Source organism: Anser anser (genome assembly GCF_964211835.1).
Source record: "Anser anser genome assembly, chromosome: 2".
In the NCBI taxonomy this organism is placed as follows: Eukaryota; Metazoa; Chordata; class Aves; order Anseriformes; family Anatidae; genus Anser; species Anser anser.
Genome location: NC_139721.1, coordinates 63,424,609 through 63,450,954, shown reverse-complemented (window position 1 = coordinate 63,450,954; position 26,346 = coordinate 63,424,609). Strand labels below are relative to the sequence as shown.

Below are 26,346 nucleotides of genomic sequence, written 5' to 3'. Positions count from 1 at the left end.
TAAGCAAGAGACGCAGAACTGAAGGTCTGCCAGGAAGCGGGCTGGTTTAGCAGATATTCACACAAATTAGGAAGGGCAAAGCCTTGGGAATCAGTGGCAACTGCATCATATTCCTTTTAACAACCATTATCCAACCTTTCTCCAACCAGATGAATAAAAATCTCAACAGTAACACATTTTAAGCACATACTGTTTCTCCCTGCACAGGTAAAACAGCCATGGGCAGAGACCATGCAAGGTACTCTCCTGCAAAACTCTCAGTTTCCCTGTTTCTCCCCATGGCACATCTGGTCCCCTTCACAGCACGCTGCTGTCCTGAAGCTGACCGAAGGATTCTGGAGCTGCTGCTAACACCCTGTCCTTTGGGATAACTGCAATACTCCAATCTGTTTTCAACCATGCCCACCATGCGGCAACCCGCTGCCATCTCCCAGCCATCACCTGCTCCACTTTCTGAAAGCACATTTTTTATTGTTCCCATTTATCATGATTTCCCCCCATTTTTATTAACTTCTCTAGTCTAGAAATGTGTACTGTTTCAAGGCTTACCTATAACTATGAAAATATGGAAAGAAAAAAATAATCAAAAGCATCGCCCTCAAAAAGCTGCAAATCCTTCAGTTCCAGACAGCCTTTATCAGATGTAAGCAACAGCTACCACGCCTGAAAAAGACGAGCATCTTAGCTGCAAAACAAGAAAAATTCCTCTGCAACAACCACTGTAGCAAGCCAGCGTGATGCTGTCCCTGTGCATAGCCCCTGAGAGGCGAGGACACAGCAGCACACAAACCGCCTGGTTCAGGGACGAAATTTGTTCCAGGGGCCCTGAGCCCCGCAGGTCCTGCTGTAGAGGCAGGAAGACCCTGAAACCCCAAGGGACAAAACCCACCCTTCTGAAAAAGGCACATAAAGATTTTTGGATACATGCTACAGCACAGCTTTTTAAAAATACCTGGGTTTGGAAGACTAAAGGGGACTGCTATGGCAACTGGGGGTCTCCTCCAGCTCTCAGTGGCTCTGCTAGAGCTCGACGACTGAAAGCGTCCCAGCAAATTTTCTCTTAGAGCACAGCCATACAAACCCCTCTCGTACCTTTGGACCGTGATACAACTCTTTGCAAGACGCTGCTTTTGCAGGGCTCTCCCCTTTAGCCTGGCAGTACTGCTGAGGTAGTGTGCAGGGCCTACAGGGGATGCTGGAAAATACTGGCCTGAATGCATTATGGCTGTGCTGCTCCTCGGGTCATCATTAGGTAAGCCTCCTTGATTTATACAAGACAGGGAGCTCCGCCACCTTCCTACAACCAGACAGAACCTGCCTCTCTTAATTTCATCAGCCATGAAACAGTAAATAATCTTTTGTGCACTACAGTTTAAGGCCAAAGACACACGACATGCTCATCGGTAAAGATAAGAATACATAATTAAATGTGAGCGCAGGTCCCAGGGAAGGAAAAAAAGGGGGGGGGGGGGTAGGGAGGCGGTGCATTTTGGATGCTTTAACAGCTTAATCTCATTTCCTAGAAAACACCATACTATGAATATTAAACAAGGGCCTATCTAGCTATTAATTTTTTTTCATTATAAATCCACTGAGCCAGTTAATGCTGTTTACATTTTAAATTGTAAAAAAAAAAAATAATTAAAGAATATAATAAAGTAGTAGGGAAAAAACAATATTTAATATGCTACAAAGATACGTTATATACTCTAGGCTGTTTGGGGACTAGTACTTCAATTCTTAACACAACACATGAAAATGGGATACAAGAGTCACCTATTCCTCTTCTGTTCTGAAAATCCTACATTTCTGCCCTTGCTAGTTAGTGAATAACCTTCCCCCTGCCACGCAGTGGCATTCCTCTCTGGTGCGATCACCCAGCAGTAGACTGACAAGTGACTATTTCATCATCCGTAAGTGCAGCGCGTGACAAAACCACTCATGGCCCCTCTCAACGTTTCCTGGAGAGGACCTGTACTCCAGCACGGATTTGGAACAACAGATTCCTTCTGGAAGCAATGCTGAGCAGAGTGCAAAAGACACACTTCTGTAACAACATAATGAGAGAGATTTACACGGATCCACCAGGCAGTTTCAGAGACTGAGAACCACGCTTACCAATATACACCATTTAAATTACACAGATAGCTTTTTATTCTAAGAGTAACGAATAGAGTCTTCATTACCGCACCGACATTTACGCTGCCTGGGTTCGTGCCAAACCTGGAGCAATACAACTAATGAACTGTCAAGGCAAAGCATTCCAAGGGAAGTTTAAAGCCCCTGCCCTTGACACCGTAGGAAATGTTTGCACCTGTTCCTCATACTGTACCTTAACTTCTGTGGTGGTAGAGGAGTGTGCTGGGTGTATCCCCTCCCAAGCCACCTCACCCCCTCCAAGTCTTTGCTTTTCAGGTCATGACAGCAGAGGAATTCCTATGGCCTAGGTGCAGCTGGGTAACTAAGCATCTAAATTAATGGTAAGCCATCAGCAGCAGAAAGATACAGCAATCTCCACGGCTGGGTTCACAAGAGCTTTATCTGCATCCTCTGAATCGCTGTTGGGAGAAGCTCATTTATCTATACATTGATAACTGAGGGAGTTTCATGAGATCAATTCCAGTGGCTTTATTTACCCTCCTGCTCTAGCCTTCTGTCACAAATACATTAATTTTCTCTTCTGGTTTTTGGTTATCGCAACCACTTTGGATATTATGCTTCAGGTTGAGGCAGCAGCTTTATTACTACACTTGCAATATTTTTCAGAAAGATGCACTAGATTTTCAGCATAAGTCAAGAAGTCAAGTAACTGATAATAAAAAGTTTTGGTTTTCAAGTTCAGAACTATTAACTAAAAGCATCCTTTTGTGATGTTTTTCCCCCCAAACTTTTCACATTATTGAATCTCACAAATAATGCAAACAAATGAATTTTCTACTCTAATTTACTAGTAGTTATAAGCTATCAAGCAGGTTTCCAAAGGTATTCAGAGGCTTATAAATGCAGCCATGAACCAAGCTGGATTTTCAAAAGATCTAGGCAAGTTAGGTTCATAACGCCCTTTACTTTAAGAGCCTGAAAATCTCACCCTTGTATTTAAAAATTATTAAAGCAGCACGAAACATGGAATTGTTATCAGTCATATCCACACGTAACCACACCTAGTTATTGCCACTTAGTTAGCAGCTCTACAAAAAAGAAAGCGACTTTCTTTGTTTGCTGTACTATACAATAGTACAATAGTATACAATAAACCTAATATATGTACCTCTTGGAAATATGTCAATAAATTGGAAAAGTAGGATTCAACCAGCAGTTAGAGATAAGGTGACAAACAAGAAAACACTTTAAGGCCTTCCCATGGGGTGAATGTTGACAATTTAATGGAAGATGTGGCATTAAATTATTTCTCTATTATTCAGCTCCTAGCTGTGCTTTTCCGAGGATGCAGATGTATTCTCTTCCTGACAGTTTTCTTCCTGTGAGAAGTCCCAGAATTAAAACAAAATGGGAGGTCTGTACTACGTTTCTAACCTGAGTTTAAAAACAGCAGTTTTGTATACAGCCTTGAAAGACGAAATTTGTCATCATGGAAGCCAACAGGAGGTGGGACTGTATGGTGCTACACACACTAGAGCAGACACGAGCCCTGCTAAGCCTGTATACTTACATACATATATATATATATATATACACACATATATATATTAATTTAGCATTGTGTAACAGCCCCAATCCTTGCCCCAAGTTGCACTCCCATGCCAATAACCCCTTGCTCATTTAGGCCATGTTGGCTCTACCTGTAACAGGGCTGCTGGACGCTCAATGCATCTGATGGAGATTTTAGCAAAAGCTCCCTTTGCCGTTGCTGTTTTGTGCAGCGAGCTTCCTTCTCTCACCCTTCTCTCACCCAGCCATGCCAACACACTTCCTCAACACCTGTCCTGCTCGAAATACGTTAACATATAACAGGAATACAAACACAGGATTAGGAATTGTCAGAGCTGACCTGCCCACAGAGAGGCAGGTACATTTGTAACCACACTGAAGGGGGGCACCCAAAGCTCATTCCTATGGAGCTAATATCTTACACTTACACTTAAAGTGCTTACACTTTATATTTTGATGAAATTAGTTCATCATTATTTCAATTTGGAACTGGCTACAATTTCTACTAAACTGCACCAAGCACCACTTGCTGCTTATGTCTGTTCAAAACTATGTAACATAGACAAGAAATTCGGAGAAAGAGGAAAAATGTTGTGAGAAAGGCATCTAAAAATCAAATCACCCTAGGCAGCCTCAGGAGAGGGAATAAACAAGCCATTACACATCTACCCTTAGTCATTCTCCAAAAGAAAAGGAGAAAAGCAAACCAAAAGCTTCTTCATCTGACTGCAGTCTGGCTAGGTCAAAGGCCAGGCAGAAGCAGCCACGAATCCTGCATGCAAACTGCAAGCTCTTTCTCAGCAAGGGTTCTGTAGGGCTTGGAGTGGCTTTTTGGTGGTTTTCATTTGCTTGTGGGGTAGTGGGTTTTTGTTGGGTTGGTTGGTTTTGATACCTGCTGATTCTAACCTAAATCCTCTGCAAAGTGAGACAAAGTATTGGAACAGCACTTACTGAGATCTCACATCTGAGATATAAATGATACTGCTGAGATAGAAAAAGAGAAAGGAATAGTGCTATCTGCTACATAAGTGTAAACAAAAAGCAAACAAACAACAATCTTAACAGCCTATTAATGCAGTAATAAACTTTTCTGTGAAATATGCATGTATACAAGAAAACATTTGCAAACTACTTACTGGTACTCCCACAGGAGCAGACATTTATCTGAAGCTCTCAGAAGAAGCAATCTAACATATAAATGACCTACCCATGGGGCACCCTTGCTGACCACGTCCATCCACAGGAAGAAGGATCATTGCTCAGGTGCCTCACGTACCCAGAAAGCATCACCCTTGACCCTGCAGACTTTCCAGCACGCTTTGTTGTCACCCTGATCGCCCCAAGCATCGTGTTACCATGTGCATTCATAATCCTCTGGCTTGCTGCACTTTGCAGAGGCTCCCAGTCCCCTCGACTTGCCAGTCGTCTGGCAAATGACCACGGTTGCCCCATTCACCCGAGGACTGTGGCATTCTGGTTGTCACCACCACATCTGCCAAACCTCTTGGACAACAGCAAAGCTTAAAGCCCATTTTTTGGTGTTGATGAAATATAAGCAAGAAATGTCGTATACAAGGAAAAAATGCTCTGGATTCCAGACATTTCTGAGTTTTTGCAATGTTAGGATTTTTCAATAGTTAGTCATTAAACTTCTCTCTTTTTTTATATCCCAAACTAAACACATCACCACAAACACATCACATTTTATTATTATTTCCACTCAAACAGCACATACAAACCCCTTCAGGGCTCAGAGTACACTGTCCTGCTTGAAAATCAGCATCACACCACACAGCTTTCAGCATTTCAGACTGGACACTGCAGTGCAACAAGCAGCAGGAGGTTCAAAAGGAGGGAGAGAATAGTGAAATAAATCCACATGTTTACAGACAGTAACTGCATGAGGAGCCCAGAAAAATAATTAAAGTTCTTGGGGGAAGGGAGAAAGACTAGGAACTCCATTAAATAAGGCATTCAATGGCTATATCATATTTACAATGGATTTTTAGCCTTTCCAGGATATTACATTTAAGCAAACATTCGGTGAATACAAAATAGGATCCCACGGTTAATAAAGTAGACTCACAGCTGGACTTTCAAAAACTGCCAGGATAATGCTAACTCAGAGTGAAGCCAGTCACCAGTTCAGGGGCTGCATTTTGAGAGGCTTGCCCGCTACCAGCACAGAGGCAAGAAATGACCGCATGAGGAAAGACGACGACAAACATAGGCCGTTCCCTGAACCAGCCTACCTGCTCTTGCAAGGTTATCCCCTTACGACTCTTGCTATTCTAGTAAAACTGGGTTTGGGTGATGGATTAGACAACATTTCTCTCTTTTCATCTCTGATTGAGAAGCATTTGCCTCAGCTCTTCTAAAAGCAGTTTGATCCTCGTAGATGATCCTCACGCAACGTCTTGCTTCCTACCCTGAGTCACACTCTGTGGCCAGCCACTCACCTTGTACACAAGAGTCTTAAAATGCCTCCTGTTCTTTATCAATCCAGGTTTTACAAGGCTGTTTCTACAGCATTTCCCAACCATATTTCTTGTCCTCACTACCAACGCGTGAGGCATCATTCCTTTTATCTGGGCTGGGATCCGTACTGCAGTACTCTAGCATTATAATGTGCCTGTACTAGGCCTCTGAACGCGTTTAACTCGTGTGACCAACTTGTTCCTGCTTGCCTCTGAGCTATGGGGAGAGAAAAGCAGTGCTGGACACACTTGAGGGATCACTAGGAGGTGAAAGGGATGTCTAGCAGACTCCACAAAACATCTGCTAACTACACGGCCACAGGCCACAGAAGGCTTCCCCATCCACCATTACAGGCTTCAGCAGAAGACCAGAAGCCACAATTACAACATGCCACGGCAAGATAAATGGAGGGATGAACAGCACAGCCGAGTATCGCACATCCATGGACATCTGCTGCAATAAAGGCATCCTGTGAGCAAGCAGGATACACCACTGGAGGCAAAAGAATTGTTATTCTGCAAGGCAGCGCAGAGCAATTCTTCCGTTTCACAAACATAAAAGCAAAGCACAGAGAGGCGAGTTGAAAAACCATTTTGTTCAACTTGAGTCACCTAAAAGACAGGCATTTAGCCTAGACTGAGTCTAGGTGACCCCTTCAGTCCCTCTATAGACAGAGGGTGATTCACCCCACCTGCCTCAGATTTGTGACTTAGACAGCTCAAATGACACCCTTTGCTTTGAGCCTGCTAAACGTATAGCAGGTTTTACCTTGCCCAAACGACTAGCAAAGAGCTGAGCCGTGGTCTCTTCATCCAGACGGAGATGTAAGCTTACAGTACACACTAAAACACTGCCACAGCAATCTGGGCACAGCACAAAATCCACATGCAATGGCACATCTGCCCAGCACGGCAGCAGGATCGAAAGGCTGACCACTGGACTGGGGAGGTCACCAAGTCACAGAGTAAGAGCAGGCACGGAGGCAAACACCAGCTGTAGCAGCTATGCCAGAAATGTAGCATAGGCAATTGTTTGTGTAGGCCATAGCTGGCATTTTAACCTGCGGAGTTGTGCCTTGACATTCCTGATCATTCTGAAACAGAAACGATTTTTAAAACAGAAGCATGCCCAGGGAACAGCTGCTCAAGACCCCTATGCAAAGGGAAGAAAAGAAACACAGGGTCCCTCTTTAGAGCCTGATCCTGACAGGCGGTGCAGAACTCCCCCAGCTTGGGCTCACGCTTCCACTCCTCAACATGAAATGCAGGCACCCAGGTCTTGTTGAGACAGGGGTCTAACATAAACATGGTGCCAAGCAATTGTTTTACTTGGCTCGGCAACCTCCTGGTTTAAAAACCTCCCATTCCCTACATCCTCCTTTTTAATTGCAAATTGTGCAATGGTTTATTTGCGCATTCTTCATACACACAGAAAAGCCTCTGCCAAAGCAAGTATTTCCAAAAAAAGCAGCTGGGTTAACTGAGGCAGACTGAAAGATCTTTTAGAAACGAGGCTCATTAGGTACTTCACACTAGCGCAGTGTAAGCCGTTCATTCAAAACTCAGTACACAGACTTCCATTACTAGCTGAAATAAAAGATCCAAGAGATGTGGAAGGGGTGAGAGGAAACACATTTGAACATTTCAATCTGTTTTTTTCCTTCTTGGCACCATGAAGCCCACTAGTTCCAGCTTGCAAGAGCTATTCCACCACGTTCTGATTTCCTGCCTGGCTTTAGTCTACACGAACAGGTCAGACTGCCCTGCAGGAGTCTTGGTTTAGTCAGCTCGCTCACTGTCCGTCCCTCCTCTCATCATGAAATCCCACTCAGGAAAGCTGAGCAGGCCACAGAAACGGGCAGCTACTCCAGCTGGAAAGCCTTTTCCCCTGCCCTCCTCTGATTTCCAGTGAAAGATGAAAGCCCACCACAAGCAGCCAGGTCTCTTGCACAGGGCTAGAAATAACAAAAAGGAACTTCCAGGGTAAGGAGAGGGTTCACACTTACACTTCTGTGGTTTTATTCTTTCGAAAACATCCACAGGTTGTTGCTTCTCTCTCTCTCTTGTGGGGGGATTACAAAAAGATTAGCGCTTTTCATTTTTTAAACAGGTAAGTGAAAACCTGCAAAAGCCGAGTGTGGCTTGACATTAGGTCACTCATTATTCAGTCGAAAAAATATCCACCTCAGCACCAATACCGCATGCTTTTTCCCCTCAATAAAGCACCCTGTCAATTTTGAATCTGAGTGCAATGCCTTGCTAGAAGGGATGGTGTATTCAGAAATTGCAGTTAAGCAGATGAAGGAAAGTGCAAAGGGAATAGTTCTTTACACAAAGAAACATGACCATTGCATCAACTTTTCAGGGGATCAATGGATTCCCCAACAGAGGAGAATAAATCAAGTGAAGCAGTTGCTTCACTATATTACACTGAAAAGATAAAACTGTCAGAGAGCCCAGGGAATTTGGTTTAGCCACTCATCAGCTGCTCAGCAGAACAACTTTGAGAGCATACAATTTCCCAAAGTTAGTAGCAAACAACTTTCCAAATACATTTTTAAACACTAATGACCTTTTAAATTGAAACTTCTAGGGATGGAATTATACTACATGTTCTTCCATATACAGGAAAAGTTTCCAGACTGAGTAAAACTTTAATCCTGCTCAGTACTCAACAAGTCATAACTGAACAATCTCTTCTTACACAATCACACATGAGATTCAAGGTCAGTCAGGTTATTGAATACGCACACAGACAACTGAGATGTGCAAAGAAATTAAAGCCTTCAGCACTGATGACCATCCAGTATAGCCCTTCTCTACCCTCACCTGGTGGCAAAGCCCTATCTATGCACATAAATATCGTCTTTTCTTTCTACTGAATTACACCACATGAAGTTGGTAGTCTCCATCGTAGACCTCTTCCATTTCAGGAATCAATCCCAAAACTACACTGGGGCTAAGAAGTTAGAAAACATGCAGTTTCTCCAACAACAATTTTAGTAGCTCATATTCACTGCTTAACTATGAGGGAGCAATGACTGCTTCTTCAGAAGCTGCAGTGTTGCTTTCATGCTGCTTTTCTTGGCAATGATACCCTTTTCCCTCTCTGATCAGTCAAGACCAGATAAATACCCGTGGATGATTCCCAAATCCTAAAACATCAGCCTAAAGTCTGCTTCAAACCCCTAGTTCTTCCCAGCTCAGTGCAACCAGATGCTAAGGTCACCAGTCACTACGTTCAGGATTTTTACTTGCAAGGATCTGAGCCAGCCCACAGACTCAGGTTTTTCTAATAAAGGATTATTTACTGTTAGTTTAACAAGAACAGCGACACTTGCATATTCTCAAGGTCACTTGAAAAACTAGCAGACCTGTAGTGCTGTAAATATTTTTTCTTGTCCTTGCATACTGTTTGTTTATTAAAACCTGTTAAATGCTTGTGCCTCGCAATGTTTTTTTCCCTACTTAATAACAATAAATCTGCATGGAGTTTCACTTCAGGGAAGACTTTTACATCTCAGTTGCAGGTGATATTCCCTAGAGCCAGACGCTCTGAGACAATTCATTTCTGGTTGTTTTTTTTTTTTGAAAAACAAGCATATTGCAAAATATGAAGTTTGATACCATGTGCAAGCAAATCATACAGATCTGATAAGAAATATTAGCATTTTGAAAACAGAGGAAAATCCTACATTAGCGTAAGAGAGAAAATCAGTTAACTATAGATTGTTATTTATTTGTCCCAGTCAGTGGGTACGTCTGCCTTGAGCACCCCAGGATGTCACAGCTCATCAGGACAGTGCACAGACACTTGAAGTTTCCCTGCAAAGAGAGAACACAGAGCTTATCACATGGGCTTCACTGGGGAAGCACAGACTGGGAAGTACTGAGCTACACCACAATCACCTACGTGATGAGAGCACAGACTTAGTGTTGAAAGAGGAGTATTTAAAAAAAGAGTTGGCTTGTCAAGCTCAACTCAAACTGCATTTTTGCTTGATATGTGTTTTCCCAGCTGCACAGTAAGAGTCTTTCCAAAAGAGTCTGCCTTCTTATGAAAATAAACAGCTGCTGAAAGTTCCCAGTATCTCCTATGTCTCTAGGACTGAAGATCTTATCCCCTTGTCATTGAACCACCCCCCTCACTCCATCCACCTAATCATGTTTTGAATCTGGTACGGAAAAAAAGCCAGCAACCACAAAATAATATATTTTTTTGTTTGTTTGGGAATGTGGAGAAAGACCCAAGGTATACACCCAGCATGGATGGGTATAAGAGGATTTATGTGATGGCTACAGTAAACTGACAGCGCCATTGGATTATTGGATGCTGCTGGCTAGAAATTTTTGTGAATATATATATTTGTAGATATATACATCTTCACATAAGTATTTAATGCTATTAAATAATCTTACTTATCATCCTCTCCTTTATCAATATACTTCTCAGAGCTTATGTTCAGGCATTTTTATTACCATTAAATCCAAAGAAATGAGTGCACCAGCAGACATGACTGCCAATATGACCTGAGGTAACAGATTATCCTTCTGGCTTTCTGTCACTAGAAACAGACATTATAAATGACTGCATGACAGGTCCTGGCTTCCTAAATCTTCACCCATAAACACAACTGCTAAAACGCAGTATAACTCAAGAGTTAATGCCATCCTCATGTACTCTGACATAACAGCATCAGAAGCACAAAAATAGAAAAAAGGTTGGGTGTTTTTTTCAAGTTTCAATTTGTTCACGATCATTTCCCACCATGTGGGAAAAAAAAAAAAAAAAAAGCAGAGAGAACAGAAGAAAAGCAGCAAAAATCTCAGCAAAGGCTCATTTTTAGAGAACAAGGCTAAGCCAACAACCACACACCATTCTCAGCAAGTATCAACAGCCATACAGGCTGGTATTCTCACACAAGCCTACACTCCTTCCACAAATCTTTGAGAAACAGCATTCACTGAAAAAGTACTGGCAGAAACGACAGTGGGGCTTTGCCCATATGAGCCTTCACAGGAGACGAACGCTAATATTCACACCAGAAATGCTTCCAGCATCAAGTTTGGGTGTGGAAACGAAGTTCAGACAATTATCCAATAAGTCACAGTCAGGCATCTGAACAGTGGGTTCTGCACATATGTCTGAGATTTCCAAGGAAGAGGTGTTAAATCCACCTGAAAAACAAACACCGTGGCATTTTTGTAAACACATAACCAGCTGGAGGAAGTAATGCTACACGTCTATCCAATCCTTTATCCAATGCAGATGGCACGCACAGTTCCAGTTAGAGCTCCCAAACCTTGCATGGCTTTTGCAGCACTAAAACAAAAAGGAAAATTTGATCCTATCCCTTGGAAACAAGGCTTTCCAGTAGAACTAGCAAAGAGAAAAGAGCCTGCACGCGATAATTGTGCTTAAGGCACTGAACCAGTATTCCTTAGTAGACAAGGGTGATGGTAGATCTGATGCCTACCAAAAGCCAGGGTCCTTAGCCACACACTTCCCCAGGAATCCCACAACACTTCTCTAAGGAGACAGTATGGCCCAGAAGGAATCATCCAACATCTTCAACACCGGGTGGGGGACCAGAAGTTTACCACTCAGGAGAAGAAACTGTTTTCTGGTGTCCAGCATGGTTTATAGCATTTTGGGGAGACTTGCACACTAGCACACCACCTGCCAGGCTCATGGCCTATCCTGTGGCTATTTCATCAGCTCTTTCACCAGGACTCAGCCAGGTAAGAGTGATGCCATGGCACAGCAAAGATGAACACAGTGGAGACTGGATAAAACCCATGTTTGAGGCATGCAGAGACTTCATTCCTCAGACTTCTTTACTAATAAGGGCCACAAAAACATTTAGCATGTAGCCCAATCAAGCTCATCAAAGCCACTTGAGCTCCATCACCTTCTTTTCAGCTTCTGTTAGCCCAATTAGAGAGACACTAATTGACCCCTACTCTGAAAAAAAGGAAAGTATGCCTCTCCATCCTGGCTGTGTGGAGAAGGACAAGGTTCACAGCTACAGTCTGTCGAGTACAGAAAACAAGAGGGAGACTGGCTCGACAGTGAGTAATTCCTCTGGCCTTGATCTCCCTTTCCTTGGCCTTTTTTTTTTTGAAATATTCTCCAGACAGCCTCCCATCTGCTTCTTTGCTCTTTTCTGGGGGACGAGTCAGCTCTTCCACTGCTAGATATTCCGACAGCAAAACTGCTGTCTCAGGTCACTGCTGGTGTTATATCCAACTGCATGGGAAGTCCTGAGGCTACCTCTCCTGACCCAAGAGAAGAATCTTACAAAAAGGTCTCAAATGGGATATTTTAAAGGCAAATACAAACATGCATGTGAAGACTGAGCTCAGTTTACCACAGCTATATTTTCCAAGAAAAATCAGCACCAAATAGTCTATATTTAGAAAGGTATCTTCTCATAGATTAATGATTAACCCTGTTCTTCCCCCTTTAGATCAAAAGCTGGTGCCCTGGATTAGCATCAGGTATGGTTATTGCTCCCACTGATGAACACTGGAATGTTCATCTAAGAAAGAACAAATAAAAAGACGCTGTATAATGCAAGAAAAATGAGTCACAACATGCTCAATAAAAACAGAAAGACAAGCCAGAGCTTACACAAGGTAGAGTTTAGGAAGGAAATACAAAGCCTCCGTTTGTTTGTTGGTCTCAGTCATAGAGGTTAATGTAAATCAAAAAACTGTAACACTGGATGTCCAAACCGAGTACTTCAAAATTAAAATTTCAGAAAGCTCAGACCTTTGTAGCTCATGTCAGTAAAGCATGCCCTTTAGTTATATGCAGTGCTAACTTAATGGGGATTGCATACAAGCTACCTTAATACAGAAGTACATATACCAACACATACTACATAGTATGAACACTCATTTATTGTATAGAACCAATATATTATCAGACCTCTAGGAACATTTTCAAACATGAGGTATTCGTGTTCCTGTGCTTAACAGAAATCTGGAAAAGTCCAGGACTTCATTTTTACATGAATCCACCGCTTAAAGGATGGGGCAGAGCGACTCTCCCAGCCTTTTAAGTAGTCTGCTGTGAAGAGCACTTCAGTGGAAAGTAGCAATACGCAGTATTTGCATTTAAAAAAAATAATAACAACCCTTCCAGACTCTCCGCGGAGGTTCTTGAGTTCAGCCAGAGTGAAAGGGATTTTATAGCACTTGTCAAGCAGAAAGCATGTGTTCAATAATGAATAAACGAAGCAGATAGAGCTACAAGAAGTCAGCAGCACAGAAGGTGAGCCAGGCTACGGGATTTCACAGCATGTGGCGACAGGGGGCTGTGCTCTGGCTGAAACGAATGGGCAATCCAGAACCTGCTGACACACTCACTGTCTATGGAAACCACACGTGTAGCAACCGAACGTCATCTTCATGCAAGAGGCAACATGCCGGGCTCAGAATATTTTATTGTATTGCCTCTTATTTCAGTTACTCTATTGATCTGAAAATAAAATAAGGGTGTAACAATCTTTGAAATGTGCATAATCTTTGTGTGTTTGTTGGCTAACATATAATAAACTGGCTCTTTAAGACACCGTCCAATCTAAAACACCAGTATGCATAACATTATGTGCATTGGTATATCTTCACGGGAGGGGTGGTTATTAAGCACACTTAGAAGCTCAACATTAATTTTACGCATGAACTCTGCCTACAGGAGGGGAAAAACATCAATATCCCCATTTCAGATGTTTGAAAGCAACCTTGCCACACAGTGATAGACTGATAACAGCAAACCGTTATGTATTTTTACCACCGTGTAATGCTAAAATCAGCTCAGGACAGATTTTCCATTACATGGGATTTAAAAAAAATAAATAAAAAAATAGAAAAGGAGTATATTCTTACACTAGCAGCTTAATGCTACTGCCAGAAGCTACTGTAACCCAGATACTAAATTTCCTCCTGTCAATGCAGCCACAGTGCCCTAAGCATTAACCTAATGCCGAGTCCAACTGGCTTGGCTCCACCATGCACCAACAGATCCACTAATCCTCCGGCTGCGCACAAAACCCTGAACAGAGCAATCCGATCCACTCCTCACCCTGCAACTCCGGGCTCCAAACGCCACCTGGGAGTGCTCTAGACTTACACCAGGAGAGATGAGAGCTAAGAAACCAGAAGCGGGTTTTGGGCACACCTTGAGCAGATGCAGTTCACAACCTACGCGAGCAGATGGGTTACTCAGAAACTGCAGAAGTGCGGTGGATCAGCGTTTAATGGATTTCCACTGCCCAAGTTTAAACGATGGCAGGACAAATTCCACATGACCACATTTTTTGGGGGGGGTGGGGGGGTTGTTCTCTCCGACAAAGCAATGAGATTATCCAAAGGTCAATTATGAAAACCTCTCTGCTTCCCAAGGGAGGGCCATCTGATAGCAATGACTGTAAAGCTGTAAACTTACTCAGTGTCCTTAAAGATACGAGGTGGCAAGAACTGCGCTGTACCAAACAACTCAGATAACTTCCCAAAGATGCATCTAGACCCTATGCATTTTAGGGATTTTCTCATCATACTTTGTTATTTTAATAAATAAAAAATAATAAATTTGTTATTTTGGGGGTGTTCAAGGAAAGGTTGGAGCTGGTGCTTAGGGACATGGTTTAGTGGGAGACATGGGTAGTAGGGTGATGGTTGGACCAGATGATCTTGAAGGTCTCTTCCAACCTTAATGATTCTGTGATTCAAGACTTAATGCAGAGAGCAGGACCTCAAAGTTAATGCCCAGTTTCAAACACAGTTTTGGGGGAGGGAGGAGCAACACCTGTGCACTGTAGCAGGTCTCTCATGAATTTTGAGTAGTTCTGCAATCCTCTCTCAATTTCCTCTATTTACCACAATGGTATCCCTATATGAACAAAGGCCATGCAGTTCATCATACTCACAAAAACTTTTATTTCAAAGGTAACTGTGATGCTGTAAATAAATAAAGGTATAGAAATAACAGCTTTTTATCAAAGGATTTCAAATTATTTTACTGAGAACTAAAGCCCTGTGAGAACGGTACGTTATTTAGAACTAGTCCCTTTGCCTGATCCATGGAAAACCTATTTCAAGAGTGCACAAAAACACAAGAACAACTGAGGCGACTTGCTTAATTCCTGCCAGCCTGAAAGTCTGATGTCTGTGCCAGCTCTTCCCCTGTGTTCCAGGAAAAGCTGCTATTACCACTTCAGAAACAGTGACACAGGGAGGCAGAGAAAGTTATTCCTCTTCTTTTTGCCAGTTCTGTCAGGCTGTATATCCCCTTTTGCACAAACTGAGACTTTTTTTTTCTGTTTCCCAAAAAAAGAAATTACTGATAAAACTTAATAAAATTAAATCGGATGAAGATTATCTGGCAAAACACTTCTGATGTTGGCTCCCCACAGGGTATGCACAATGAAATGGATGGTGAGAAAATGTAGCCCTTCTGACAAAACTCCCTGACTTCAGTTCCTTGGTGCTCTGAAAAAGCAGCACCGCTAGCGAATGCCTCATTCCCATCCAGTCCTGAAGTCAGGCAGCACCGTGCAGGTTCGTGCATCTGGCAAGAGAGATGTCTAGCAGCGTTATGGAAGGAATTGTGCAAGCAGAGACACCTCCTCCTTCTGCACGGCCCCATCTCTTCCACCTCCCCTGGGCTCTGGCACACAGACAAGGTTACACAAGGAACAGCTGTGAACTTACGATACGTGGGTTACTCCACAGCAAAGCTTCCTCTGTAGCACATCTTGAGGTATAAGTACGATGGCAGAACTTCTCTCGTTAGGATCTGAGCAACCCTGACACCACACTGCATTTACTCAGCTGGAGAGCTCCAGGTAACTCTGGCTACAGCACCAGGGAAGGCAAGGAAACGAGGTCCTTAATGCTCAGTGTCGAGCACAAATGCACCGACCTCCTTTTAAGCAAGCTCAATGCTGCTTGTGGCAGAAGGGAGAGGCACCATCAGCACCATACAAATCACATCCTGGGGCACAGGGGAAAACTGGAAGGCTGGCAGAGGTGAAAAAGGAGGCAGAGTAGCTGGCTTGCCAGTGTTTCCTTAAATCATGCATATGTCCTTAAGGCCGGTCTCGATATCAAACAATTGTCTGCAACATTTTCTTTATGGCAAGAATAAAAAGGTCCCCCCAAAAGAAAAGCAACATAATGAATACCCTAAAATAAACACTGCAAGATAAAAATAGAAAACAAAGAAAAAAAAAAGACAAAAAACAGAACAACAATAATTTGAGTAAACTTGTTAACCATTCAGGTTGAACAAAGACCTACTAAAATTGCATTAGGGCTACATTTGTGATAAATTAATACCGTACAAAAACCTGCGGAATTTTAATTTCACACAATTTCATGCACATATAAACAACAGCAGATCGATCTAATCATGTTATAGGAAGTACTTAGGATAAAAATTCAGTAAAAGGATAGTGTTACACTGGAAATAGCTCATGAAACTAACTCAATCTTCAGCTGTTGTATTTTGGGCTGTTTTCAAATTTTTTTAACAGGGGAAACATATTCAAAAGGCTTACAAAAAATATCTACTAAGTTTAATAAATCTTTGTCTGCTGATAAAGGTCACAGTTTAACAATGAGAGATCCAAAAGACAAGGTGTTTTCAGTGTTGGCAATAATCCTGCAGCCACCTAACATCTGATTTGAATATGCAAATGTGAAGAGTTGAGTCCTGTGCATCTTACCGTTTTCAACAGTATTCAGAGCAGGCAAAAAAACTGCAGCAGTTTCCAACTGAAACAAAACATATGTCTCTGTTGGCCATTTCTGAAGACTTTTCTTAGCATTTGGCTAAAGACTGAACACCACTCTTCCCCAGATAACCAGCTTTTCCAAGCTGGTTGACGTACCTAGAAGAAGTCTGAGTGGCATTCAACAGCTCTTGCAGTTTGCCTACATGGTGCAGCCAAGCAAGTAAGTGGCAGAAAAGCGGCTGTGAAATCTTTTGTGAGGGAAATGGTACAGACTGCATAAGGTGCAGTTAAATTCATTGTCAAAAAAAAAAAAAATTAGAAAAATGTCTTCCCAAAGCAAAGAGAGAACTATAAAAATTGGGTATCTCAACACTCTACTCACAGAGGAAACCATTTTAAAACTATTTTACAATATTTCAGACTGCTGTGGCACTGTCAGTATTATCTCTGTGACCCCAGCATTATCCCTGTAAGGAAAGGAAACAGAAGTGGGGAAATACACTGCTGGGAAAATGGTGATACTAGTGTAAGTGAAGGGGCAGGCTAAAAAGCAAACATGAGCCCTGAGAGTAATCTACACATATAAAAGTTTTCAGGGACTTGCTGAAGCAGAGATGGAAGGACAGCAAAGAGGGAGATGGATAGGGAGCATAAAGATAGCTGTAGTGAATGCATCAAGTGTACACAGCATACAGTGATATGCTTCACAAAATCTGGAGGCAGTCCAGCACCTTTGTGAGAGGAGAGAACAGAAAGCCCTGAGCCCAAACATTCTTTTTCTGATACTTGCAAGGTACAGATGTGAATAGTGATGCAGTCAAAAAAACTATTCTTTATATTTAAAATACATTTTTCATGTTACACATTTTTAAAATAAAAAATAATATAAAATGTGTAATTTAGTTTTGGAGTATGAATAAACTTACCAAGATGTCAGAAATTATTTCTCATCGAAGCATCAGCGCCTTACAAAGTTAGCATGTCCTCAAATATTTACTGGCAACACCTGAAGAAAAGATCTTCAGCTGCAGTTTGCTGCACTACAAATCCAAACGCTGTCCTACCTTCACTGCTCCACACCTAAGCCTCCGCCAGCTCTGCATCTGCAGAAGCTCACTGGCTTTAAGACAGTATCATTCTTAAGCACCAGGCTCAAGTGCTTGTTAAGGGATGAGCCTTTGAAAGGTTTCCCCTTTATCAATAGCTCTCTATGAATAGTCTCAGTCTTGCTAATGGCCTCGGAGGCAGAGAGAGAGAAGCCTTTTCATTCAGAGGTCAACCCTGAACAAACACAGCAGTGCCCTGTCTCCCGATTCAGATAAGGGTCAACAGCCATTCATTTCCCCTAATCAGATCCGAGTAGAAACTTGCTCTGTAGCAACTCTATTACCCCCGTTTTCCTCCCAGGCCCCAGGAATAAGTAGGTATTGATAGCTGAGCTCAAATCCACAACGTTTCATGAAGCACTACAGAAGCAGTGGATTGGCAAAATGTTACGCACAAGTGTGGGATGCTGTTCAATCAGAGATCTGAGGATGTGTTTAGAGGAAGAGGTACACACCTGAACTGCGTATTTCATGTATATCTGCCTCTGGCATGCTCCTTCCAGGCATTCAGGAGCATGACATGGAAATGGCTTGCTCCAGGTGACCTCAACCTCTTAAGCAGCAGCTCTTAGAGACCTTTCAGCGACCCTAAACACCCTTGCAGGCTGCCTGGTGCTAACCACTGTGCTAAATGCACAAAGGGGAAAAAGTTAAATGCAGTTATTGACCTATCTAAAAAGAAAAGCACAGACACCTCTGGGGAAAACAAAACAAAACAAAACAAAAAACAATGCAGGACAGAACTTCTAAAGAGAAAGCAGGCCCAGGTCCAGCCTTTATGCTGTTTTTTTCCATCCCCATATGCATACCTTCCTGTCACGCAGGCCTTCTAATATATGCAGGGACACAAATGTCACGTGTCAGCCCAAGGAATAAGCTGCAGAACATCCAGTACAGAGTTTTCAATTTTTTACAAAAGTCACTATGCAGAGAAGACACCAGGGGAGGTTCAGGTTGGAAATGAGGAGACATTTCTTCTCAGAAAGAGCAGTCAGGCATTGGGACGGGTTGCCCAGGGAGGTGGTGGAGTCACTGTCCCTGGGGGTGTTCAAGGAAAGGTTGGACGTGGTGCTTGGGGACATGGTTTAGTGGGTGACATTGGTGGTAGGGGGATGGTTGGACCAGATGATCTTGGAGGTCTCTTCCAACCTTAATGATTCTGTGATTCTAAGACCCAGAAGTATGACCCATCCAAGGAAGAGCTGTTCCTCACTTGCTTTCGGTTTCCATCCTGCAGGCTGTGACCTTTTATCCTTGTTTTGCACCAACCAGCAGAAACTTGCTTCATTCGCTAACGTTAAAATCCCACCCTGCAGATATGTGGACCTTATTCTGCTACCCTGGCTTCCCAAACCTGAGCAGGCCAATTAATTTTGTTAAGCCTATTTCAGGAGTGCTGGGTTATCAGGCCCTAGCTTTTGTAATTAAATTTTCATAGCAATAGCTTGTCATCTTAACAGTTCGAATTAAGGAACCTATCATTAACCAAAAGATACCACTCACACGTTATGGCAGAGTGGGTGTTATGGAGAGCGATTAGAAAGGGCAAAAATCAGCTTGGGGACCGTGGCAGCAATACGGAGCGCATTTAGTAGCAATTATATTTAACAAATAATTTTACATCCTGGGCCCGTAATTACTTTACACAGAATTAAATTACCATCACCACGAGGACAAAAAAAAAAAAAAAAAAAAAAAAAAAGCAGAACTGTGGGTGATCCAAAGTAAATATTTTAATAATCAGAAAAATTGGTGATGTTCACCAATTCTTCCACCACAACAATGGTTGAAGGGAGAGGCTCAGACCACCAAGAAGTATTTTTCACCACGTGGTGCACTAGCTTTTCAACTAGCAGTCTTTCTAGCCTTTTTCAAGTTTACTGCATCCTCCTCCACTCCGCTTAGAGTAAAATGAACCACATTCCATGTGCAAGATGCATTTTTCTTTGAGTAAGTATCTCCAGGCAGACTAAACAAGCCATGAGGTATTTAAAAATACACACACACACCACAGACAAGCTTTTTGCATTTGTATTGGCCCATCTAATAACATACATTCTGTTCCCTTCCAAGGCTTTTCTTTCTTGAAAAAGCAGCCATCAGTAGAGAAGAGTGACAGAGACAAGAAGTTGACCCTAACGCTCATTTTCTATTTTTTCATTTCCAGCTTTTTGGAAATTATGTGTAATATTCACTCTTCTGCCACTTTTATGCACAGATTTCAATGCAAATCCTTGCTTAGAAAGATTCCATTTCATAAATAATGGTGGCAGGGAGTCAGGCACTCTAGAAACAAAAGTACATTAGCAAACCACTTTGGTACATTATATATTCAGTAAAAGAAGTAGAAAGAGTATGATGGTTTAAAAATCACATTGGTTTATTGGATTATGAAAAATTGATAGAAGAAGAGATCCTATGAACCATTCAGAGCCATAGTGGAGTCCTGCTTCCCACCACTCCTATTTTCCTGACAGCTGGTAGAGCTGTGAACTGAAAACCAGAAGCCGCTGAAAGTGAGGCGATCCTTCTTCCAGGACACAGATAAGGGCATGCGCATGCAGGTGAGCACAAAGTACCTGAGACAGAACAAAGGCAGCTGCTTTCTGGGCAGTGGAAGCTGAGTCACCTTTTCTTACCTTTCCCTCTATGTACCAGTTGTCCAGCATTAAAGACGATGAGTGCAAGCAAGCTGCTCTTCTGATACAGTCGTAACACTATCCTCCCAAAGTGCGTGCTACAGGGAATATAAGAATACACTATACCCTCAATGTGCAAGAAATCTATGCTTGAACCAGTGTCAAAGAAAGCATACAACTCTAGGCAGAGCTGCACTCAGAAGGACACAGAAGTGCCAGGACTGTAGAAATCCACATTTTCGCTTGGGTAGCCAAAGAAAAAGGACTGTTTCAGTTTGGTCAAAGGCCAATTTAATTAAAAGAGTAGATTGCACCTTACCCTTAAGGCAGACAGACCTGAGGGAAAGGAGCAGAATGTCCAAGCACTGCCTCACATTTTATTCGTATTGTTACTATACTAAAAAGCTATACAAGTGTGTCAACACTGATTTAAACACAAGACACACTATTCCACCTGCAGTGGCTGTTTTCAGTGAGGGAGAGGCTAGAAATAAGGAAGGTGAGGAGGGAGAACAAAATTGGAAACAAACAGAGACTGAGGAGATAAATGCAATTCCCAGCCTCAGCAACCCAAAGCAAAAGTCAGCATTCCTCTCCACTTGGTTAATTGCATTTACTGATCAATTTCCATTCCTGCAAGTGGAAACATCTCAAGAAAGATGATTTTAACATTTGCACGCACTATCACAGCATGAGAATGTTACATTTGTAAAACCTCCCAAAGGTTAAAAAGGGTCATTGCAGATCAGTGTACCACGTATACATAGATTTATTTAAAACTTAGACAGAAATTATTATTTTTTAAAATATTTCCTTTTTTGGGATTATGTACAAATGCATTAACAAATGTATATTTATTAACTGCATTAATAAATAAACTGCATAATAATACAACTGGATTACTAAGTTCACTTTCCAGAGAACTTTACTCTTATTATTTCAGTTTTCTGTAGCAATCTTTTGAATTGAAGACAATTCAACTGCTTTTGAAGAAGCCCCTTATAAATTGATTAAAATATATTTTCATGTATTTTTGATTATTCTACCTCATTTTATTTAGATTTTCTGACATAAGGGATGTACCAACACCTACTTCATGTCATCTTCATAAAAACACGCTTAAGATATGCCATAACACTCAGTGTTCCAGGCACAGAAGAGGAAACACCATTATTCTTCAAGAATGTCCATATTTAAGATCATTATCACACACCAGCTGTCATGATGTAACATGCGAGATCGCACACATTTTATGTAAAACTAACCTTGGACAACCCTGTAAGCTTCATGCTCTTAGTGATTTAATATGAGTGAATATTTTAAAGGCAATACACCTAGACAGATATCAAATCTCTGTTCAAATAAATTATCATTGATGGATCAAGACAAAAAGATGAGCAATGGGAAACAAACGCCAGAGCTTTTCATCCCAAAATAGTTTTGGCAGTGCAAAACATTACTGCCTCCACGCAGAGATTGCTATCCTTATAGCTTGTACGGGCGGCTGTGCCTGTTCAGGTTTTATCAGCTACTTTAGTAAAGTCAGCCAAGTTGTTCAAGCAGCCACACGGACGGTGCACAAGATGCCCGTAATTGCTCCTTTAAAAGTAAATACAGGTACATCTTTTTAATAGAATTTCACTCTGTACCAGTGACTCTTTAGAAGAAGAACATGAAATCTTAGGTCCTGTGCACACAATAAATATAAACCTATTTGACAGGATTCAACTAGAAATTTTGCTTTAGAAGTCCATGCCAACATATGCCCCAAAGAAAGTGACAAGGGCATACAAATTATTGTCAGTAAATCCATGTTGGGCATACAGAACATTTCAAGGAGAGCCACCTGCCAAGGCAACTGTCATAGTTCCAGAAGTAGCACTGTGATATTTTAACAAGGAGAATGTAAATGACCTGGGGCAGCAGCGTAACTGAGACTCCTCAATGGGATTTCCTAATAAAGTGCTCTTGGTAACTACATCACATCACACTACTCTGACCTTAAGGTTAGGAAAACACTGAAAAAAAGAAGAAAAAAAAAACACACACAAGCACATATACAACAGATCAGCCATATGGGGAGCATGGTCATTTGCAGTATGTATGAAATGCCAATATTTTCTTCATCTTTAATACCTAAAATAATTTTATTTTGGAAAGGAAAACAGATCTAAAATGAAACTATGCTACAATTGTTCCATTTTATTAATAGTAAAGAAAGAAAAAGTAAAAGGGACCCTGGAATTTTTACCTGTTATGAATCCCTCCTAAAAATGTAAGTGTTTTATAATGAGCTGATCAGACGTATTTAACGTACTGCCTTTATCTTACAAGTTCAGCTTCTCAATGATTGCTATTAATTACAGTAAATGTGACAGGAACAAACTGCAATGGGACATATCCAGCAAAACACTATACAGATACCTTTGGTTTTGAGGGGGAAAAGAGTAGCACCACGAACAGTGAAATTAAGAAGCCCCATTTCCTACCAGGGTTTGTCTGTGGGTGATAATCCGATAAACACCAAAGCCTCTGGATTAAAAAACAACGCAACACTGAAATTTTTTCTTATGGACAGGGCACTCTGTGAGATCCCTTAGGGTGCCAAAACATGGGGCCCTCAGGGTAAATAAGTGTGAAGTTTCTCTTCTTTTTCTGACTGCTTTTTTCCACAAAACCCATAGTATTATCACCACAACTTAGACCTCTACACATCCACCAGCTTTGGTTGAAACCAGCCACGATGCCCAGAAGTTGTCAGTGTGAGGAGAAACACAGTAGCCACTCAACATGAGCCTTAAGCTTTGTTCTCAGAGAAACCATGTTTAAACAAAAGGAAAAAAAAATCCCACAAAACCAAAGCAATCATCAACCTGATTACAAGACGTTATTGATTTTAACCTATAAAGCCTACTTTGCAAGAACCCTATTGACCCAGAAGAAGCAATGGCTGCCCTTGCAACAGTGCTCGGCCTTACACACAGGGCCGCACAGGTTATTTCCTGATCCTCCCTCAGGGCAGCTTTGCTCTACGAGAGCAATATAAAGAAGACTTGTAGAGGGCTGGGGTTTCACCCTAATTGCTTGAAGACTGATCTGAAGCCCATTCAAGGTGGTTGTTGGTTTTTCAAGTTGGTTATTGACTTTTCAGCGTTGGACTCCAGTTTGCGGCCTGCACATCTGTGGCCAGACACAACGCCGCAGATCAGAGTCAGTTAAGCCGCCCACCATGTTTATTGGTTTGTATCATTATGACTAACTGGAAAAGTAAATAACTGCACATTGAGATTACTGAGGCAGCAAGCTTGTTGTGCAGTGATAAATCTGTCTTACTTCAAAACTCCCAAGTCATAAAATTCCAGACTCTGACACCCAAAGCTGAGATCCCAAATCTACCTTAAGGCATGCATGGACTTCATCCACCAACATCACTGTCTTAACATAGGAACCTCATTTTAAACAACATCAATTTTCTTTTTGCACTTTTCTCTTTAGAGAAATTTCCATCTTACTGATCAGAGGAATTTGCTAGAGTAGAGTGACTTGACTGGACGGTTATATCCATATTCTACAACTTTGCATCTTGAATACACCATGAACAACAGGGCCAGAGGTCAAGTGTTTTTACAGGTACCTGCAAAAAGCAGCAATTTTTAAATAATCTCAAAGTGTCAGTGATTTTGCTGGAGTTTCCTAGGAAGAAAGGATGAGAGATCGCTCAACCTCTACGATCAACCTCTTCTAAAGTCTTGAGTACATTCCAAAACAGTGCTGGGGTTAGCTAGAGCAAGAACAACTGGCATTTTCTGCTTAGTAAGTGCTGGACCCAATGCATGCTAACTGATTTGCTTGTAAACACACAGCTACTAATACAATTTAAATCTAAATCTTAAAACAATTAATTGCTACACGTGAACTCCAGAGGCCGTGCTCAGAAGAATATTAACAATTCAGAAGTAAGCTCCCAGGTATCAAGCAGTACTGGCACGAAGGTTGGCCATGGAATCACATTTGAGCCTTGTGGTGCATGCACTTAAGGATATAGTATTTAATCATGGAAGTGCTTTTGCTGCCAACACTTTATTCAGCATTCAGTTTGCATGCTCGGTCAAGGCACAGCATTCAGTAGTCACTTTTACCTGCTGAATAACGCAGGCCATATGCATTATTTGCTGAGTACTGCTAAATCCTAGGTTGGATTACAAATCTCTTAACTTTGTTAGGTGCTTTCCAGTGGTGTCTAGCATTAAGCACCCACTTATTTTTGAATTAAGGTTATTTATTTTAAGAAACTTTTGAGGAGAGGAGGGTCTATCTCCTCTGTGTCACAGGCAAGGAATGACAGTCTGTAGACACAGTAAGGCCTAAAAGTCTCCACTAATTTGAGGTACCCAACTTAAGGTGTCACTGGTGTCATTTTTTCAGAGTGCTCCGCATCTCAGAGAACTCTGTTCTCAAAAGAAACCATGGCCTCTACTGGCCTCAGCCACTACAGAGAACACTCAGCACTTCTGCAAAGAAAATCACATAAAATAAAGATGCACGCATGCAGTCAAAGAAACACTGTAAAAAAAATAAAAATTACATCAGTGATTTGTATAGCTTCACACAGGGACTCTGTAGCAGAAGAAAACATGAAATCCAACCCCAGCAGTCAACCGTCAATTTCCCTAACCATGAAAGCACTCTCTTTTTCCTTGCAACACAAGTCTTCTGCATGGTTATATCAACGAACAAATGGTTCTACTGGACAACAACCCCCTTCATATTCTCGAAAGACTTATCCCGTACACTGGAGGCAGCATGCAAGCACACAAGAACCGCTCAAAAAACTTGTTAACCCCTTAAAGAGGTTTCTTCCCTTTCAGTACCTTTCCAGCCATCAAAGGTTAAAGTCTGCCACCTGAGAGCTTAGGAGATGACTGAGAAAAATGATCTGAGTCGTCACTTTTAGGCATTTTACTGCTGAGCAGTACATCCCTCAGAAGCTTCACTGTGGATTCACAGCCTGACATTCTTTTGGTCCCATCAGATTGGAACAGTACTACAGTATTTCCACAGTGTATTTCTCTATTGATATCAGTAATGATTCGGGATAAGCCAAAAGTCAATCAAGTGTTACTGCTTCAGTGAAACTGTCAGCCTTCCCTCTACACGTGGCTTTCAAATAAATAGAGATGATCAATCAACATTCAAATGCTCGACCTATTTCCAGTACAGAAATAAATTGTTAACCCAGGAGCTATAAATAAAACAGGTAGATATTACGCAGAAAATGTTTCAAATTCCATAAGTAGCTGCTGTCATGGAAAGATAGACCATTATCTACAGTCTTACTGCCCTAGGATAAGCAACATGCACTTTTTGAAGATAATTCAGAACTGATTAATCAGTTGTGCGTTTTAACAAGAAAACAGCATATTGACATGGGGAAGGTACCTAAAATATCAAACAAAGTCTTGGCGATGAAACTTTCAAACGTACAATAGCATTCTTATTGATACAAAGCACCAAATTTCAAACATCTTGCAAAATATTATAGCAGCATTGTAGTTATTTGCATTTGTTATTCTCCTGATAGAGAAGTATCAAAGGAAAGAAGAAATGAAGTTCCATCTCTTTTTGCATACCCAAGTATTCAAGACAGTATGCACGCATACCAGCTCATTACTGCAGCTCTCGTCTTATCAAAAGAGGCCAGCAAAACTATTCT

At 41.7% G+C, this 26,346-nt stretch overlaps 1 protein-coding gene across 4 annotated transcripts in view; it reads right to left on the bottom strand.

The window, feature by feature from the left end:
* Window positions 1-26,346, bottom strand: part of CARMIL1 (capping protein regulator and myosin 1 linker 1) — a 203,916-nt gene that overhangs the window by 157,242 nt on the left and 20,328 nt on the right. The gene's annotated exons all lie outside the window — the stretch shown is intronic.